General features: G+C 47.9%; 1 protein-coding gene across 1 annotated transcript in view; it reads right to left on the bottom strand.

Annotated features, from left to right (window-relative positions):
• The window catches only part of DNAH8 (dynein axonemal heavy chain 8), a 1,926,251-nt gene that overhangs the window by 42,336 nt on the left and 1,864,807 nt on the right, over positions 1-19,108 (bottom strand).

Below are 19,108 nucleotides of genomic sequence, written 5' to 3'. Positions count from 1 at the left end.
ATATGCTAATAGACACTGAACATGAGAACTATTCCAGACCAATACACCCTGCTGAAGATAGATGATGTATTAGATTGTCTGACAGCTTCTCTGTGTTAGATCTAAGAAGTTGATATTACCAGATCACCATGAAATAAAGTGATAAGGAAAAACTGCCTTCATCTGTCTCCTGGGTTACTACTAGTTCAAGCAGATGCTCCAAAGAGTTACAGGAACTCCAAGTACGTTCCAGCAACTTATGGAAAAACTGTGGGAGATATGAATCTCCTGGAAGTGCTGGTGAACTAGATGACCTCATTGCCTTTGGAAAGACATTAAAAGAGCATGAGGCTAGGCTGATGAAGACCCTGGATCAGTTGAAGCTCAGGAGCTCATACTATCTCTAGACAAGTGTCTGTTTTGCTTGCCTCAGGTGAAATATGTGGGGCATATTGTGTCAGAGAAAGGCATTGCTTCTGATCCTGACAAGACTGCAGCGGTAGCTTCATGGTTGAGGCCTACTGATTTGAAGGCCCTTAGATCCTTTTTAGGATGTTGTGGCTACTCCAGGAGATTTATTCAGAACTATTCCTTGATAATACGACCCTTGATAGATCTCACAAGAGGTTATCCCCCAGAAAGAAAAGACCAAGGCTTCTGCCTTAGCAGTGAAGAGTTTCAAGCCTTCTGAACCTTTTGGTACCAGATGGACCACAGACTGCAAAGAGGCTTTCAGAGAAATCATTTATCAACTAATGCATGCCCCTATGTTGGCTTATGTTGACAGCCAGGATATCTGCTGTATATCCTGCATACTGATGCTTGCCTAGAGGGGTTGGGTGCAGTACTATACAAGAGCGCTCCAACTGCTTGAGGCTTATTGATTTTGCTAGTAGAAAGCTGATTGAATCTGAGAAAATGTACCCAGTGCATCAGCTTAAATTCTTAGCATTAAAATGGGCTATAGCACACAAATTCCATGATTACCTATATGGTGCCAAGTTCATTATGTGCACAGACAATAACTCATTGACCTATGTACTCACCACTGCTAAACTCAATGCAACAGAGCATCGAAGGCTGGCCACTTTAGCTACATATGATTTTAACTTAAAATATCATCTCGCTAATGCCAACATTGATGCTGATGTTCTGTCACAAAGGGTCTACCGTAAGGAGGGCTCAAACCAATGGATGCAACTGGCAAAAGATGGTGTAAAGCTTTGTGTCAACCTCCAGATGAGGTAGAAGCAATAATTTTGCTGGTTGCATCTGTCACTGCCTTACTAGTTGCCTTCACCAGAGTTGCCAGTCTGAAGGGGGAAGGGTTACCCTAGTTATAAAAAGCTGATCTTCAACAGGCTCAGAAATGTGACCCTGGCCTTGGAATAGTCTGGCGAGCTAAGAAGTACTGCAGGCCAGCTATGTCTGTGGTGTCACAGCACCCAGATGTTCCCCTGGGTGCTGTGACACCACAGATATAGCTGTACCGAATCACTCAAGATCCTGCTTCTAAAGTAAAGAAACAGCTAATATTGCTTCAGAAGTTCAGGAGGTGAGTACTGAGGAGCTTATGTAATGATACTGGACACATGGGGGTAGATTGTACTATTGAGTTAGTAAGGATCAGAGTCTATTGGCCCTGGCAGTCAACAAATGTGAAATCATATATAAAGACCTGTGGGAAGTGCATTATGTGGAAAGCCCTGCCTACTAGAGCTGCCCCCTTGACTAACATCACCAGCAAAGGCCCCTTGATCTGGTTTGCCTCAATTTCCTGTGCTTAGAAAATGGCAGTTGCAATATTGGTAACATTCTAGTAGTTACTACTAGGTACACCCAGGCGTTCCCCACCAAAGATCAGCATGTAACTACTGTGGTCAAGAATCAAGATACTATGGGATACATATTTTGTCTATTATGGATTTCCTAATTGTATCCACTCAGATCAAGGTTGAGACTTTGAGAACCATCTGATTAAAGAAATGTATCAGATTTGTGGTATCAAGAAACCACATACCGCCCTTTATGACCTTCAAGGTGATTCCCCAGCCTGAGCGATTCAATTGAACCCTGTAAAACATGCTGGGTACTCTGAAGCGCCGGCAGAAACATCAATGGAGCCAGCATGTGAGTAGATTGGTTCACACCTATAATTGTACAAATAATGATGCAACTGGATATTCTCCCTACAACCTCATGTCTAAAGGTAAAGAGATAGGGCTGAAGAGTTAAGCAGTAAGAGGGTTTAGAGGGGAAGGATGGGTGTTGAATGAGTGATATGTCATGGGCACAGCTTTTTTGAATGTAGTCTTTGGCGAAATAGCCACGTCTTTCAAACTAAATACAGAGTAGATGATTTTTTTTGCATAGTATGGTATTGATAATAAAAATGTGGGGGGGATTTCTAAAAATTGTTTCGAATCAGCAAATGACTGAAAAATTTGGTGCTGATTCTCTCACTGAAGCCCATTGCATGGCAAGAGATGGTATATTGGATTGTTGCACCTTGATATATCTGATGCTGTGTTCGGGTAATGTATATTGGTTTGGGTGAAAATTATTTTAGAAATCTGTTTATGTAGATTTTTGGACCCTGATAATCTTTTAGTTTCTAGCATTTGTGTGGGGATGTTGGCTCTTTTTTATCTTTGATTAAATCTTTTTCCATTCTTACATCATGCTGGGAAGGGCCGGGCTTAGCAAAATCAGATGGAGACAAGTCTCCCTGAGCCTCCAAACAGTGCTGACACAAGTTAAAGGGAATGCCACATAGTTCTATACAGCTCCAGCTCCGGAGGAATTTCCACATCCTCCAGGCTGAGATGCCCGAATATGACAAGCAGCACAAAGAGTAAGGTGCTTAGCCTTCTTTGCTATCAGAGCCATTATCATTTGACAACACGCTCAAAATAGGAGTCTGAGAAGTGTACACCCAGCTGTGCTTGCAATAGGTGCTTGTAAAAAAATAGGCACCCAAAAATTAGGTGCCTAATACACTATTCAGGTAGATGCCCAACTTGAGCGCTTGTCTAGGTGCCCTGAAATGCACCACTGTGCATCCAACTAGGTGCTATTATGCACACAATTGAGTGCCTAGTTAGGTGCCCCTATACGCCCAACTGAGCACCCAGTTAGGTGCACAACTAGACGCACAACCAGGCGTGGAAGCACAAGCTGATGTACCCAAAGAGGGAAGCCTTATGTGCAGAGAAAAAATGAATGAACGTCGCCATGGCCTACCACGTGCCGAAAAACCTAAGCCTGAGAGCGGGGATTAGCCCTTAAGGCTGCTCAACCTGCCAAGCTGCCTGAGTCCCCCAAGCTCCCCCAGAGGTGGGAACAGATGTCGGATCGGAGCGCCGAGCACAGAGACCGGAGGGTAGAGGAATCCTTAAAATCAACTCCCCCTAGTTTTATTTTTTTTTAATTTTTTTAAAAATTCTCTTTACCTGAGCTCAGCCCATCCCAGATGAGTAGAGTCGGTCTCTGGTTGCGGGGGAATAGGGCATATACTTTCACCGCAGCTCTTGGCTTCCTGCAACTAACTTGCTTTTCAGCTACTGGACCAAGGTATTCATCTGAGGGAAGGATCCAAAGAAATCACCTCAGGAAACTCAACTGAGGGAGGGACCATAAGGTATCACCACAGGAGAGTGGGGCAATAAACTTTTTTCTTCTTTTCCTCTTCTATAAAAAAAAACTTTTAACGCAATCCTTAATAAGGAGATGCATGTCCACCATCTGCTAGAGATGGAGAATACTGATGAGCTTTTGTCAGTGAGGTGTGTGATTATCGTGATGTCAGCTTTATTCCATCTCCATCTGCAGGTAGAGGTGCATAACCCGCTGGTCGTGGATCCACGTATACGAATGCTAAGAAATTTAATAATCATGAACTGAGTGATGGGGATCAAGTTCTGAAGAAAGCATTAGGTATCCCAGGAAAGCATAAGTTGGCCAACTGGTGGCATAAAGAACCATATCTCATTTTCTCCAAGTTACCAAACCTACCTGTCTACTGAGTACTGCCAAAAAATGGTCAAGGCTCTGGAAAAACATTACACTGGAATCACCTGCTCCCTCTAGGGCAGATGGTGCAATTGCCTTCACTTGACACTGTTCCTCATCAGTGCCACAACCACAGAGCCTCCGGAGACTGAGGGGCTGAAAGGGTAGCGCACCTGTGAGCACAAAGGTTCCCACAGACCAATTAGTAGAACCATCAGTCAGAGATAGGCTATTCTGCTGCATTCTCACGAAGGAAGAGTTCTAATCCCATCAAGTTGGTGAGGCTTTTCACCCAAATACCTTCAGTTAAACCGCTGGGAACACCATGACTTCAGGCATGTAAGGGTCCCGCTACCCCTCCTTTCACCAATTCAAGCACCTCCTTCTGCCTGAATTTGTTAGGGCCACCCCAATGAGCCAGGTGAACCTCCAGCATCAAGGACAACTGAACCTCTGTCTGAGCCAATGAGTGGGGAGGGTGGGGTTTAGGGCAGTGCAAAAACACATGGACATGCAGAACCCACTAGGGTACCCCAGGAAGCACTTGGCACCCTTTGCTATAGCAATGGTATGGAGGATGATTTCCAGTTGGAAATAGTAGGGAAGAGGAAGAACCATTAGGAAAAAGGGTGATTAAGCCAGTACAGATCACTTACAATGTGTTATGGATACCCTCAGTAATTCCTCAGCCAGCAGCCTCCCGGGGGGTAGTGGCTAATATAAAAAGTACTCTAAGTTTGAATTGATTTGATAAAGTATAAGTTTTTAATGTTGCGGTTTCATTAGTTAGTAACTGAATTGTATTAAATGTAGGTTGTTTTAACCTGTTTTCTTTTCAGAGACATGAGGACATGCTTCCCAATTACATGGGGGGGGGGGGGGGTAGCAAGCTACTATAAACCAGGTAACTGCCCTACAAGCTTAACATGTGTTGAAGCTTTAGAATATGGACTGAGCTGCATCTGGATCTGAGTGATGTTTTTTGGACTTGTCAAAAAAAGGATTTTCAACTCTGTAGAGACTGGAAGCCACTGCAGCCAAGGTGAAGGATTATAAAAATACATCAGGAACCCCTGTATGCTCTCCTGTGAATCACAAATGTTCTGCAAGAACTAGCATTCAGCACTCATAGTGTTAAAAAGTTGGGAAAAGGGCTGTACTCTTTAGCCTGCCCAGCACAACATAGCCAGCAGAGGAGTAAGCCAAAGGAATGCTGGGAACCATTTAAGGTAGAAAAGGCACAATTTGGCTGGCTCTGTCTTTGTGTGTGGGATGGGGATAGCCAGGAGCCAGAAAGAAAGACGTGCATCTGGCAGCCCTGCAAACAGTTCTTCTCCTGAAGAGCCAATTATACAGGTTTGCAGTAGAGGAGGACCAGAAGGCTCATCTGCTTACTGCTCCCAGCATCCCCCGGGAGAGGAGTCCAGAGGTCACCGCAAGCGATCCAGGGATTGACTTCCACGCCCCTGCTTACAGAGGCCCCGCAAGGTTTGCAGTAGAGGAGGACCGGAAGGCTCATCTGCATACTGCTCCCAGCATCCCCCGGGAGAGGAGTCCAGAGATCACCGCAAGCGATCCAGGAATTGACTTCCACGCCCCAGCTTCCAGAGGCCCCGCAAGGTTTGCAGTAGAGGAGGACTGAATCTCAAATCCCTCCTTTGACTGAGTGAAGATTAATTTAACCGTGGTTTAAGAGGATTGGTAAGTATAGTTTTCTGAAATCTTTGGGCTTATAAAAGTTTGGTGAACGGTGAAATTAAGGGATATATTCTTTAGAGTTTGTGTGTGTCTGAAGTAATAAGCAAGCCAGAGATAGTTAATTCTAGTGTCTGTCTTTCCCACCCACTCAACCCCTGATTTTTAGGCACAAGACACTTTCTCATTAAAAATCAATCTGGGTCTTATCTAAAACATAATATTGTACCAGCCCTTATTGAAAGTTTAATTATCCCCTTGTAGGACACTAGCTGATTAATTACTAAATTCACCTGTAAATTTAAAGTACTCTCATTCCAACTCCCTTAGTATCCTAAGCTTAACTAGGAACTCAATAATACTAAGATGAAGGCAGCAGTCCAGCAGCAAGAGGGGGGCTTTCCAGTCTTTTGCATTGAGTGTCACATGTATGATTTTTTACCCGCCGGTGAGAGATTGTATATGTGCACTCAGTGCAAAGAGCTCCTGGCTCTCAGGGAACAAGTCCGATCTCTGGAGGCTAGAGTAGCAGACTTGGAGGAGCTGAGGGAGACAGAGAGGTACATTGACGAGACCTTCAGGGACATAGTAGCCAAGTCCCAAATCCATTCTGGCAGCCCCAGTGCTGCCTTGGATCAGAAAGGTCTCCCAGTAGGAGAACATCACCCTGGTGTAGCAGGAAGTGATCCTGTAGCAAGGACCTGCTCTCCAGGTGATGTATTGTCCTCTTGCACTGAGGACAAATCTCCCAGGGCTACTGCCCAGGAGGGAAAGGTTAGGCCGGCCATCATAGTTGGTGATTCAATTATTAGAAATGTAGATAGCAGGGTGGCTCGTGGACGTGAGGACCGCCTGGTAACTTGCCTGCCTGGTGCAAAGGTGGCAGACCTCATGCGTCACCTAGATAGGATTATAGACAGTGCTGGGGAGGAGCCGGCTGTCGTGGTACATGTGGGCACCAACGACATAGGAAAATGTGGGAGAGAGGTTCTGGAAGCCAAATTTAGGATTTTTGGTAGGAAGCTGAAATCCAGAACCTCCAGGGTGGCATTCTCTGAAATGCTTCCTGTTCCATGTGCAGGTCCCCAGAGGCAGGCAGAGCTCCAGAGTTTCAATGCGTGGATGAGACGATGGTGCAGGGAAGAGGGATTCAGCTTTGTAAGGAACTGGGGAAACTTTTGGGGAAAGGGGAAACTTTTCCGAAAGGACGGGCTCCACCTTAACCAGAGTGGAACCAAGCTGCTGGCACTAACTTTCAAAAAGGAGATAGAGCAGCTTTTAAACTAGAACAAGGGGGAAAGCCGACAGTCACTCAGCAGTGCATGGTTCAGAGAAATGTATCCTTGAAGGATACTAATGAAACAGGAGAGTTAGGGCATCCCAACAGAGAGGTTCCATCAAAAGCAAACATAATTCATATGCCTATATGTAAAAAATCACCAAAGCTAATGATTTCCGAATTATCCCAAACAACTGAAAAGCAGGTTGTTAAAACGAGCAAAAACCACACTTTGAAATGTCTGTATGCCAATGCCAGAAGTCTAAGAAGTAAGATGGGAGAGTTAGAGTGTATAGCAGCAAATAATGAGATTGACATAATTGGCATCATAGAGACTTGGTGGAAGGAGGATAACCAATGGGACAGTGCTATATCAGGGTACAAATTATATCGCAATGATAGGGAGGATCAACTTGGTAGGGGTGTGGCACTTTATGTCCGGGAGGGTATAGAGTCCAACAGGATAAAGATCATACAAGAGAGTAAATGCTCAGTAGAATCTATATGGGTAGAAATCCCATGTGTGTTGGGTAAGAGTATAGTGATAGGAGTATACTACCGTCCACCTGGACAAAATGGTCAGACAGATGATAAAATACTAAGAGAAATCAGGGAAGCAAACCAATTTGGCAGTGCAATAATAATGGGAGATTTCAATTACCCCAATATTGACTGGGTAAATGTAACATCAGGACTTGCTAGAGACAAAGTTCCTGGATGTAATAAATGATTGCTTCATGGAGCAATTGGTTCAGGAACCAACAAGAGAGGGAGCTATTTTAGATTTAATTCTTAGTGGAACGCAAGATTTGGTGAAAGAAGTAACGGTGGTGGGGCCACTTGGCAACAGTGATCATAACATGATCAAATTTAAACTAATATCTGGAAGGGGGACAATAAGTAAATCTGCAGCTCTAACACTAAATTTTAAAAAGGGAAACTTTGATAAAATGAGGAAAATAGTTAGAAAAAAACTGAAAGGTGCAGCTGCAAAGGTTAAAAGTGTTCAACAGGCTTGGACATTGTTTAAAAATACAATCCTAGAGGCGCAGTCCATATGTATTCCACGCATTAAGAAAGGTGGAAGGAAGGCAAAACGATTACCGTCATGGTTAAAAGGTGAGGTGAAAGAGGCTATTTCAGCCAAAAAAACATCCTTTAAAAATTGGAAGAAGGATCCATCTGAAGAAAATAGGATAAAACATAAGCATTGTCAAGGTAAGTGTAAAACACTGATAAGACAGGCGAAGAGAGAATTTGAAATGAAGTTGGCCATAGAGGCAAAAACTCATAATAAAAACTTTTAAAAATATATCCAAAGCAAGAAACCTGTGAGGGAGTCGGTGGACCATTAGAACACAGAGGGGTTAACGGGGCTCTTAGGGAAGATAAGGCCATTGCAGAAAGACTAAATGAATTCTTTGCCTCCGTGTTTACTAATGAGGATGTTGGGGAGATACCAGTTCCAGAGATGGTTTTCAGGGGTGATGACTCAGACGAACTGAACGAAATCACTGTGAACCTGGAAGACGTAGTAGGCCAGACTGAAAAACTAAAGAGTAGCAAATCACCTGGACCGGATAGTATGCATCCTAGGGTTCTGAAGGAACTCAAAAATGAAATTTCTGATCTATTAGTTAAAATTTGTAACCTATCATTAAAATCATCCATTGTACCTGAAGACTGGAGGGTGGCCAATGTAACCCCAATATTTAAAAAAGGCTCCAGGGGCGATCCGGGTAACTATAGACCAGTGAGCCTGACTTCAGTGCCGGGAAAAATAGTGGAAACTATTCTCAAGATCAAAATCGTAGAGCATATAGAAAGACATGATTTAATGGGACACAGTCAACATGGATTTACCCAAAGGAAGTCTTGCCTAACAAATCTGCTGCATTTTTTTGAAGAGGTTAATAAACATGTGGATAAAGGTGAACCGGTAGATGTAGTGTATTTGGATTTTCAGAAGGCGTTTGACAAAGTCCCTCATGAGAGGCTTCTACGAAAACTAAAAAGTCATGGGATAGGAGGCGATGTCCTTTTGTGGATTACAAACTGGTTAAAAGACAGGAAACAGAGAGTAGGATTAAATGGTCAATTTTCTCAGTGGAAAAGGGTAAACAGTGGAGTGCCTCAGGGATCTGTACTTGGACCGGTGCTTTTCAATATATATATATAAATGATCTGGAAAGGAATACGACAAATGAGGTTATTAAATTTGTGGATGATACAAAATTATTCAGAGTAGTTAAATCACAAGCAGACTGTGATACATTACAGGAGGACCTTGCAAGACTGGAAGATTGGGCATCCAAATGGCAGATGAAATTTAATGTGGACAAGTGCAAGGTGTTGCATATAGGGAAAAATAACCCTTGCTGTAGTTACACGATGTTAGGTTCCATATTAGGAGCTACCACCCAGGAAAAAGATCTAGGTATCATAGTGGATAAAATTGCTCCCTCTCTCGTCAGTTCCTGAAGCAATTGCTCCATAAAACTGTCATTTATTCCATCCAGGTACTTTATCTCTCTAGCATGTCCTGATGTTACATTTACCCAGTCAATATTGGGGTAATTGAAATATCCAATTATTACTGCACTACCAGTTTGGTTAGCTTCCCTAATTTGTCTTAACATTTCACTGTCCGTCTCACCATCTTGGACCCAAGAAACAAAGCGGTAGCCGATCCAGTGAGCTGTGTAACAGTGACGACAATGGGAATCGGATAAAAACAAGCCCTTTATTAAAACGCCCGACTCTGGCTGAGTTTCGCTCCCTTGCACAGAGCTGCTTCAGGGGCAATTCATTCAACCCGGACTTGAAATGGTCAATGTAGAAGATATCGCATTGATTGTCAGCGTAGATGATTTCACACCAAAACAAATAGACTTTCTCTTATCCACATAGCGATGCTATGTGATACCAGCAATGAACTTGACAAGTTGAAAGACTGCTCGTTATTTGGGATTTGATATACACTGAACGCTTTTGACTTCATTGCTGGTATCACATAGCATCGCTATGTGGATAAGAGAAAGTCTATTTGTTTTGGTGTGAAATCATCTACGCTGACAATCAATGCGATATCTTCTACATTGACCATTTCAAGTCCGGGTTGAATGAATTGCCCCTGAGGCAGCTCTGTGCAAGGGAGTGAAACTCGGCCAGAGTCGGGCGTTTTAATAAAGGGCTTGTTTTTATCTGATTCCCATTGTCGTCACTGTTACACATCTCACCATCTTGGCCAGGTGGAAGGTAGTATACTCCTAACACACAAGGGATTTCTACCCATCAAGATTTGATTGTGCATTTAATCTCATGCAGGATCTTTATCCTGTTGGACTCTATGCCATCCTGGACATAAAGCACCACACCGCCTCCTCCATGCTCCTCTCTGTCATTGCGATATAATTTGTACCCTGAAAGAGCAGTAAGGTAAAAAACAAAAATAATTTGAGTAGCTAGTTAGGGGTTAGGGGTCAGGGAGGAGTGGGGAAATGGAAGGAAGGGAAGGGAGGGGTATAGGAAAGTTCCCTCCAAGTCCGCTCCTTTATTGGAATGGAATGGAAGAGATCTAGGCAAATTGTGTCACCCTGTGTACTTTACAAAATTCCTTGCCCGCGCATGCACTCACGGATATTAAAATCCAGTGCGCATGTGCAAGTGGGAATCGTATTTTATAACATGTGCACTGCGCACACATGGATGCCCACGTGGGTCTTCGAAAATCGACCCCTAAATCTCTAATTTTTTGCAAGCTAGCTTCAATATTAAGTGCATATAACTCCTCGACAATGCGAGCAATATGAATGCCCAGGTAACAAAAATGATTCCCGACCCATGCCAATGGAAAAGGATCCTCCCATGAAGTCGGTAGATTAGAAGATAAGGGAAAAGCCTCTGACTTCCCATTAATCTGGAAACCCAAAAAAGCCCCAATGTCATTTATCACCCCAATAATATCCTGAAAGCTATCACAGGGGCTCCCTACAGGTAGAGAGTCCATCAAGCTAGGGTGAGAGAACATTGTACAAATCTCATCTTTGTGTGTTTCCTCACTCCGACGGACATCAAATCTTCACAAGTGTGTACAGTTCTGTTCATACGTCTCACTCTGCATGTCAAAGTGGTCCCTAACCCCTACACTACTACCTAAACTTCACCTCGAGTTATTAGGTGGGCCTCCTATTGTAGCATAAATAGCTAACTACTACAAGGACCTTGTGGATAGTCTCTCTCTCTCTCTCTTTCCAGGCCCTTCCCCAGCCCACAACAGAAATTGCAATTTACATTATGGCTTTGTGAAGCCATCCCACTTTTACAAAATTCCCATTTCCTCCCCTTTTAAAAATTAGCATTGCATCATGCATTCTGATGCTTTTCGTATGCAGTAAAGTGGTTTTGCATGCGAAAATGCCATAATGCGAGTTGATAGATAACTCTATTAGTTTGTTAATGCCTGAGTTTGCAGTACTCCGACCCATCTCCTCTAATTGAATTGATAGTTAAACATATCAACACTGATACGCCAGCCATACTTTTAGGTGACTTCAATCTTCATGTGGATGCCAACCCTCGCTCCCCTAACTGCGAATCCTTCCTTAACACCCTCCTCTGCATGGGATTCAAGCAACTCATTCATGAACCTACTCATAAAGCAGGGCATACCCTCGATCTGATTTTTATAAATCAAGGCATTACCCAATCTTCACGCATTGCATGACAGCCAATCCCCTGGTCTGACCACAAGCTAATCTCCACCACCTTACTATACCAACAACCAAACCACACAGCAACACGGAAAACCACAGTCAAATTCAGAAAACTCTGCAACCAGGAAACACTCATTTCCCAACTCTCTCAGGAATTAAACCAACTTGACCCCTCCGACGTTAACACGGCCTTAGCCTCTTGGATCAAAATTTCAAACAAAGTGGCAGACAAGACCTGCCCTCTCATTACCAAAGTTATTAACCCCAACAAAGGCAATAAAAAACCCTGGTTCACTCCAGAATTAAAAACCAAGAAGCGGGAACTCAGGAAAACGGAACATAATTGGCACAAGAATCCTTCGCCTTCAAACCTTTTGGTCTTTAAAACTCTCATGCACCAAAAGAAAATTATTACTTACCTGCTAATTTTCGTTCCTGTAGTACCATGGATCAGTCCAGACAGTGGGTTATGTCCCCAATCCAGCAGATGGAGTCAGCACAAGCTTTGAGGGGGCGTATCCATATATACTACTACCCCCTCTGCAGGAGTTCAGTATCGAGTATATCAAAGCCCGAGTAGAAACCCCCGAAGGATCAAGTTTGTGGAAACAGATAATGAAAAAAATTGTAACCGCAACAAGTAACTGCAAACATCCTACCAACTTGTAGGGAGCTGTGAAAAACAGCGAAAAGAAACAACTGTGAAGACACAGAACACTGCGAGCAAGAAGTAACGCAGAGCAGAGCAGGATCAAGAACCCAAACGCGGTGGGCGTCTGGACTGATCCATGGTACTACAGGAACGAAAATTAGCAGGTAAGTAATAATTTTCTTTTCCCTGTACGTACCTGGATCAGTCCAGACAGTGGGATGTACCCAAGCTTCCCTAAATCGGGTGGGGTCCTGCGAGGCCTGCTCGGAGAACCTGCTCGCCAAAGTGTCCAGAGACTGAAGAGGCGAGGTGCAGACGATAGTGCCTCAAGAACGTGTGTAACGATTTCCAGGTGGCTGCCCTACAAATTTCCTGCGAGCATACCGCGCGAACCTCCGCCCAGGAAGCCGCCTGAGAACGTGTAGAATGCGCTATGATTCCGGGTGGGAGAGTCCGACCCGCCCCAATGTAGGAAGCAGCAATGCCGGCCTTCAGCCATCTGGCAATGGTAGCCTTCGAGGCCTGAGACCCCTTCTTAGGACCGGCCCAGAGTACAAAGAGATGGTCAGAGGTTCGGAACTCATTTGTAGCCTCCAGATAGAGGCGCAGAGTGCGCTTGACATTCAAGAGACGGAGAGACTTCGGCTCTGAGGAAGAGAAGGACAGCAACTCCACCGTCTGGTTCACATGGAATGCAGAAACCACCTTCGGAAGGAAGGAGGGAACGGTGCGAAGCGAAACTCCAGAGTCGGAGAAACGGAGATAGGGCTCTCTACACAACAGAGCCTGCAGCTCCGAGATGCGTCGAGCGGAACAGATGGCCACAAGAAATACAGTCTTGAGAGTGAGATCCTTTATCGTTGCGCTGCGCAGCGGCTCGAACGGTGGTCCCTACAGGGAGCGAAGCACAAAGTTAAGACTCCAGGAGGGACAAGGGTCCCGTAACGGAGGACGCATATGCTTGACACCCTTGAGAAAACGAGCAATGTCAGAATGCTGTAGAAGAGAGCCCCATCGCTCAACAGCGAGCCAAGGGCGGCCACCTGAACCCGTAGTGAATTATAGGCGAGCCCTTTTTCCACCCCCGCCTGTAGAAACTGAAGGATCTGAGGTACAGAAGCCTTAGCGGGTCTCGTGGCCTGGCTGGTACACCACAGCTCGAACACCTTCCAGACTCGAACATAGGCCGATGTCTTTCGTGCCCGCAATAGCGTGGATACTACCGCCTCCAGGTAGCCCCGACGCCGGAGGCGGCGCCTCTCAAAAGCCAGGCCGCAAGACAGAAGAATTCTGCCTGCTCGAAAAATACCGGGCCCTGATGTAGGAGCTGGGGGAGGTGCCCCAGCCTGATTGGCCCGTCGATCACCAGCTGTAGCAGGTCCGCAAACCAGGGTCGCCTGGGCCATTCTGGGGTGACGAAAACCACGGTCCCCTGATGGCTTTCTATTCTGCGGAGCATCCTGCCCACCAGGGGCCATGGTGGAAAAGAAAGATATGGCGGCCACGGGAGGACCAGGGCATCCACTCCCTCCGCGCTCTCTCCGGCGACTGAAGAAGCGTGGAGCCTTGGCGTTGAGAGCGGACGCCATCAGATCCAAGTGGGGGGCCCCCCACCGATGGACGAGAAGTTGCATTGCTTTGTCGGAGAGAGACCACTCTCCGGGTCCAGCAGTTGACGACTGAGGAAGTCCGCCTGGACGTTGTCCACACCGGCGACGTGCGAGGCCGCTAGCCGGACGAGATGACGCTCCGCCCATTGCATCAGCAGCGCCGCCTCGAGCGCGACCTGCGGGCTGCGCGTGCCTCCTTGTCGGTTGATGTAGACCACGGTGGTAGCGTTGTCCGATAGGATTCTGACTTCTCGGTTCCGAAGAAGCGGGAGGAAATGTCGCAGAGCTAGCCGGACCGCTCTGGTTTCCAGACGGTTGATTGACCACTTCGCCTCCACCGTGGACCACGTCCCCTGCGTGGCGCTTCGATCGCAGACTGCACCCCAGCCTGCTAGACTGGCATAGGTGGTCACCACCACCCAATTTGGCAGATCGAGGGACATGCCACGGGCCAGGTTCGGCGGATCCAACCACCAGCCCAGACTGTCCCTGGCATTCTGTGGGAGCGGGAGAATCATCTGATAGTCCTGCAATACTGGTTTCCAACGGGAGAAGAGCGCCCACTGTAAGGTCCTGAGGTGCGCGAAAGCCCAAGGTACAAGGTCGATGGTGGACCCCATCACTCCCAGGAGTTGCAGGTAGTCCCAGGAGGTGGGCTCTGGTAACGCAGAGAACCGTCGTGTGTGATCCCGCAAGGATTGAGCTTTGTCCTGGCGCAGAAAAACTTTGCCCAGTAGGGTGTCGAAAGTTGCCCCCAAAAAAAAACCCAAGCGTTGCGAGGGCATGAGGGAGCTCTTGGAGAAGTTCACTACCCATCCCAGGGAATGTAGAAACCGTACTACTCGAGTCACCGCTGAGCGTCCATGATCGAATGACTTCGCCCGGAGGAGCCAATCGTCCAGATAAGGATGAACCAGGATGCCCTCCTTCCGGAGAGCTGCTGCCACAACTACCATGATCTTGGTGAAGGTGTGCAGCGCCGGCGCCAATCCAAACGCGAGAGCCGTGAACTGAAAATGCTGGTCCAGAATTTTGAAACGAAGGAAACTGTGGTGGTCCGGGCGGATGGGAATGTGCAGGTAGGCCTCCGTTAAGTCCAGGGAGGCGAGGAACTCCCCCCGATGCACCGCCGCAATCACTGACCGGAGCGTTTCCATGCGGAACCGAACGACTCGAAGGGATTTGTTGACTTCCTTGAGGACTAGGATAGGCCGGAAGGAACCGTCCTTCTTTGGTACGACGAAATAGATGGAAGAGTGGCCCGAGCCCACCTCTCCGAAGGGCACGGGCGCAGTAGCGCCTATCTCCCGGAGTCTGTCCAGAGTCAGCTGCACCGCTCCTCTCTTGAGGTCCGAGCCACAGGGGGAAAAGATGAACCTTCCCTGCGGGGGGCGGACAAATTCCAATGCGTAGCCGTGTTTTATGGTATCCAGGACCCACTGGTCCGAGGTGATCCGTGCCCACTCCGCTTAGAAATACGTTAGTCGGTCCCCAATCCTGGGGACAGGGGAGTGGGCGAGACTGGCATCATTGTGAAGACTTGGTATAGGGGTTCCCGGTTCCGGGAGTAGTGCGTGCGGGCCGATGCCCGCGGAAGGCGCGCAACCAGGGCTGAGACCTGGGGGCGGATGGCCGGGAGCCCGTCTGTCTGTAGCCCCTGTAGCGCCGTTGCGCTCTGGCTCTGGTCCGAGAAGAAGAAAACGCTCTGGATGGTCGAAACCTATCCTCCGGCAGCCGATGAACAGCGTTCTCCCCCAGGGACTTGATGATCTGGTCCAAATCCTCCCCGAAGAGGAACTTGCCCCTGAAGGGAAGAGAGCCCAGACTGGACTTAGAGGACGTATCCTCTAAGTCCAGTCTGGGCTCTCTTCCCACGACGACTACTGTGGCTACGCCCAATTGCGTAGCCACAGTAGTCGTCGTGCTGCCACTACCGAAACCATGGATCTTGTGAGGACCCGAAAAAGGTCGTACGAGGCGTCCGCCCCATACGCCACTGCGGCTTCTAGCCGATCTGCCTGGGCAGCCTCATCGGACGGCAGGTTCTGAGACGTGAGGAGTTGTTGCACCCAAAGGAGACTAGCCCGCTGGGCAAGCGAACTGCACATCACCGCCCGCATACCCAGAGCGGAGACCTCGAAAACCCGCTTAAGGAAAACTTCCAACTTACGATCCTGTGTGTCCCGCAATGCCGCACCTCCCGTCACTGGGATAGTCGTCCTCTTCGTGACCGCCGACACTGCGGAGTCCACCTTTGGGACCTTGATGAGGTCCAGAAAATCTTCGGGGAGCGGGTACAGCTTTTCCATAGCCCGGCTGCTCTTCAGGGAGGCCTCCGGGGTGTCCCATTCCCTGGTGAGAAGTTGTAAAAACGAGTCATGAATGGGAAAAGCCCGCGCCCTCGGCCGGAGTGCCGCCAGGACAGGATCTCCCTTCCTTGAAGAAGTGATGACAGCGGGAGCTACTGGGGCAGGCGGGTCTGGTGGCGGATCCAAATCTAATTCTTGGATGATCTGCGGGATGAGGTCGTCCAGCTCTTCCCTCTGGAAGAGGCGTAGGGTACGCGGATCATCCCCCTCCTGTGTGCCGTCCCCTTGTCCCCCGTCCGGGAGGTCAAGTCCATGTCCCGCTGGGTCTGGCACCGCCCCCACTGCCGCGGGCGTGGATCGGACCCGGGTAGGAAGGCGGGAGGCCCCCACTCCCGGAGGGTCGGGGGGGGGCCGGCGTCGAGGGCGACATCCGAGGGATCTTAGGAGGGGGGGGGGGTCCCACAGGTGCTTCCAGCCCCTGCAGATAAGCGGTATGCATGAGCAGGATAAACTCCGGAGAGAACCCCGGCCTGCTCGGGTGCGCTTCGGGGGCGGCGTGGTTCCTGCTCCCTGGCTCTGGGTGCTTGGTTCCTGCACCAAAATCGGGGGAACACCCCCGCTGGTAGAGTCCTCCAGGGATCCGTTCTCCCTCGTGGCCTCCAGGGATCCGTTCCCCCTCGTGGCCTGCGCCTCAGGGCGCTCAGAATGTAAAATGGCCGCCGTTCCCGCCAAAAATGGCGGAGTGGCCGGCCCGCACCGCCCGGGCAAAAAAAGAGAAATCAGTCAGGGACTGTGAGGTACCTTCCCCCCCGGGAAGGCATCGTGCACAGATGCCCTCCCGGGAAATCCGGGACCCCGGGTCTCCGCAGGCCGCACAGCGGGACGGCCGCGGCATCGGGATCGCTGCAGGAGAAAAGAAAAAGCCACGGGGGGGGGGGCCACGCGCACAAAGGCGCCGCTGCGGGGGGGCCCGGTCGGCCCGCACTGCCCGCTGTCTGAAAATAGAGGAGGGTGCCGCGGGGGGGCCTTCCTGGCCACACGACCCGCCCCAGACATCTTTCCCTAAATGGCTCAGCAGCCCATGAGGAGCTGTAAAATGGCCGCGGGTGAGGGAGTAAAGAGCGAAGAGGCCGGCTCCACCGGCTTTCGCGGGCACCGGGGGCTGAGCTGTGAAGGAAAAAACTACAAAGGAAAAACAAACTTACCCCTGGCTGCAACGAGAAATAAACAGCAAGGCCACAGAGAAGAGACAAGGAAGATAAGCCACTCCCCAGAAGTTGAAAGAACTCTGCCTTTTTTTTTTTTTTTTTTTTAAACTTAATACAAACTTGATACAAACTTGATCCACAGAAAAAGACAACAACAAGCCATAATCAAGCAAGAAAGTGAAGAAAAAGGAGGGGAAATCTGATTCCCCTACTCGCATCTGCTGGAGTCAGAAGATACTGAACTCCTGCAGAGGGGGTAGTAGTATATATGGATACGCCCCCTCAAAGCTTGTGCTGACTCCATCTGCTGGATTGGGGACATAACCCACTGTCTGGACTGATCCAGGTACGTACAGGGAATACAGAATTATCATTCTGCAAGCAAAAAGAGACTTCTATTCTCAAAAAATTCACCATTTCATCTTTGACCCTAAAGCGCTCTTCTCCCTGGTATCATCCCTTACCAAACCACCAACTTCAGAAATTCCAGATGACAAAGCATCTTGCAAAGCCACTGAACTTGCCACTTATTTCAGGAACAAGATAGCTAACTTAGGCCTGGATTTACCAAAATGCGGTAAGTACCGCATGCGATAGCAAAAGGGGCGTGTTTTATGCTAATATAGTATTTATTGCAATTTGCGATAATTACCTGTGCGAAGAGCTAAGTTGGTGCACATTGTGATACCATTTCAGATTCTGCGATAAGTGCCAAACCTGATGTATTTCCTGCATTCAACCACTGGGGGACCAGTTTTTCAATGATCTGAGAGAGAGAGAGAGAGAGAGAGAGAGAGAGAGAGAGAGTGTGTGCCTGGCCATAATATCATGGCCCATAGGCAGGTATTTGTATCCCTAGGGTAGGCCCACCTAGTAACTCGAGGTGGGGATTAGGTAAGTGTGTAGGGGGTTAGGGGCCACTTTGACATGCTACGTGACACCTACGAACAGAACAGTGGTCTCTTGTGAAGATTAGCTGGCCTTCGGAGTGAGGAAACTCACTCCAAGATGAGATTTGGGCAATGTTCTCTCAACCTAGCGCTAGGTTGAGAGAACAGCTACACAGGTTTCATAAATAACACGGTAAAGGAGTGCTACTTCAAACTCCAAGTTTTAAAAAGATTAAGACCCCTCCTTCATTTTCACGATTTCAGGTCAGTCTTACAAGCTATCATTTTCTCAAAAATCGACTATTGCAATGCACTTCTACACGGCCTGCCAGACAACTCCATCAAGCCCCTCCAGTTGCTTCAAAATGCAACTGCCAGGATTCTCACAAAGACAAACAAAAGGGACCATATAACACCGATCCTAAAGAAGCTTCATTGGCTCCCAGTCAAATTTAGGATCCTCTTCAAGCTTTTATCTATCACCCAAAAAGCCATTTTTAACATCTCTCCGCTGGACCTCTCGACCCCCCTGCAACTTCACACCTCAGCCCGACCTCTGAGATTAGCGCAGAGAGGCACGCTTCAAGCATCTGTAATCAAAACCTCTTTAAGTAAAAGAGCTCTTTCCTCTGCAGGACCCAAACAGTGGAATTTGCTTCCACCGGACCTTAGGCTGGAACAATGCCTGAATACTTTCAAGAAGAGACGCTTCTGTTCAGACAAGCCTTCCCATAAGCTATGCGTCTGCCGCAATAATTGC

This window comes from Rhinatrema bivittatum, chromosome 3 (genome assembly GCF_901001135.1).
Source record: "Rhinatrema bivittatum chromosome 3, aRhiBiv1.1, whole genome shotgun sequence".
Classification (NCBI taxonomy): Eukaryota; Metazoa; Chordata; class Amphibia; order Gymnophiona; family Rhinatrematidae; genus Rhinatrema; species Rhinatrema bivittatum.
The sequence above is the reverse complement of the archived record's forward strand: the minus strand, read 5'-3'. Positions and strand labels throughout refer to the sequence as shown.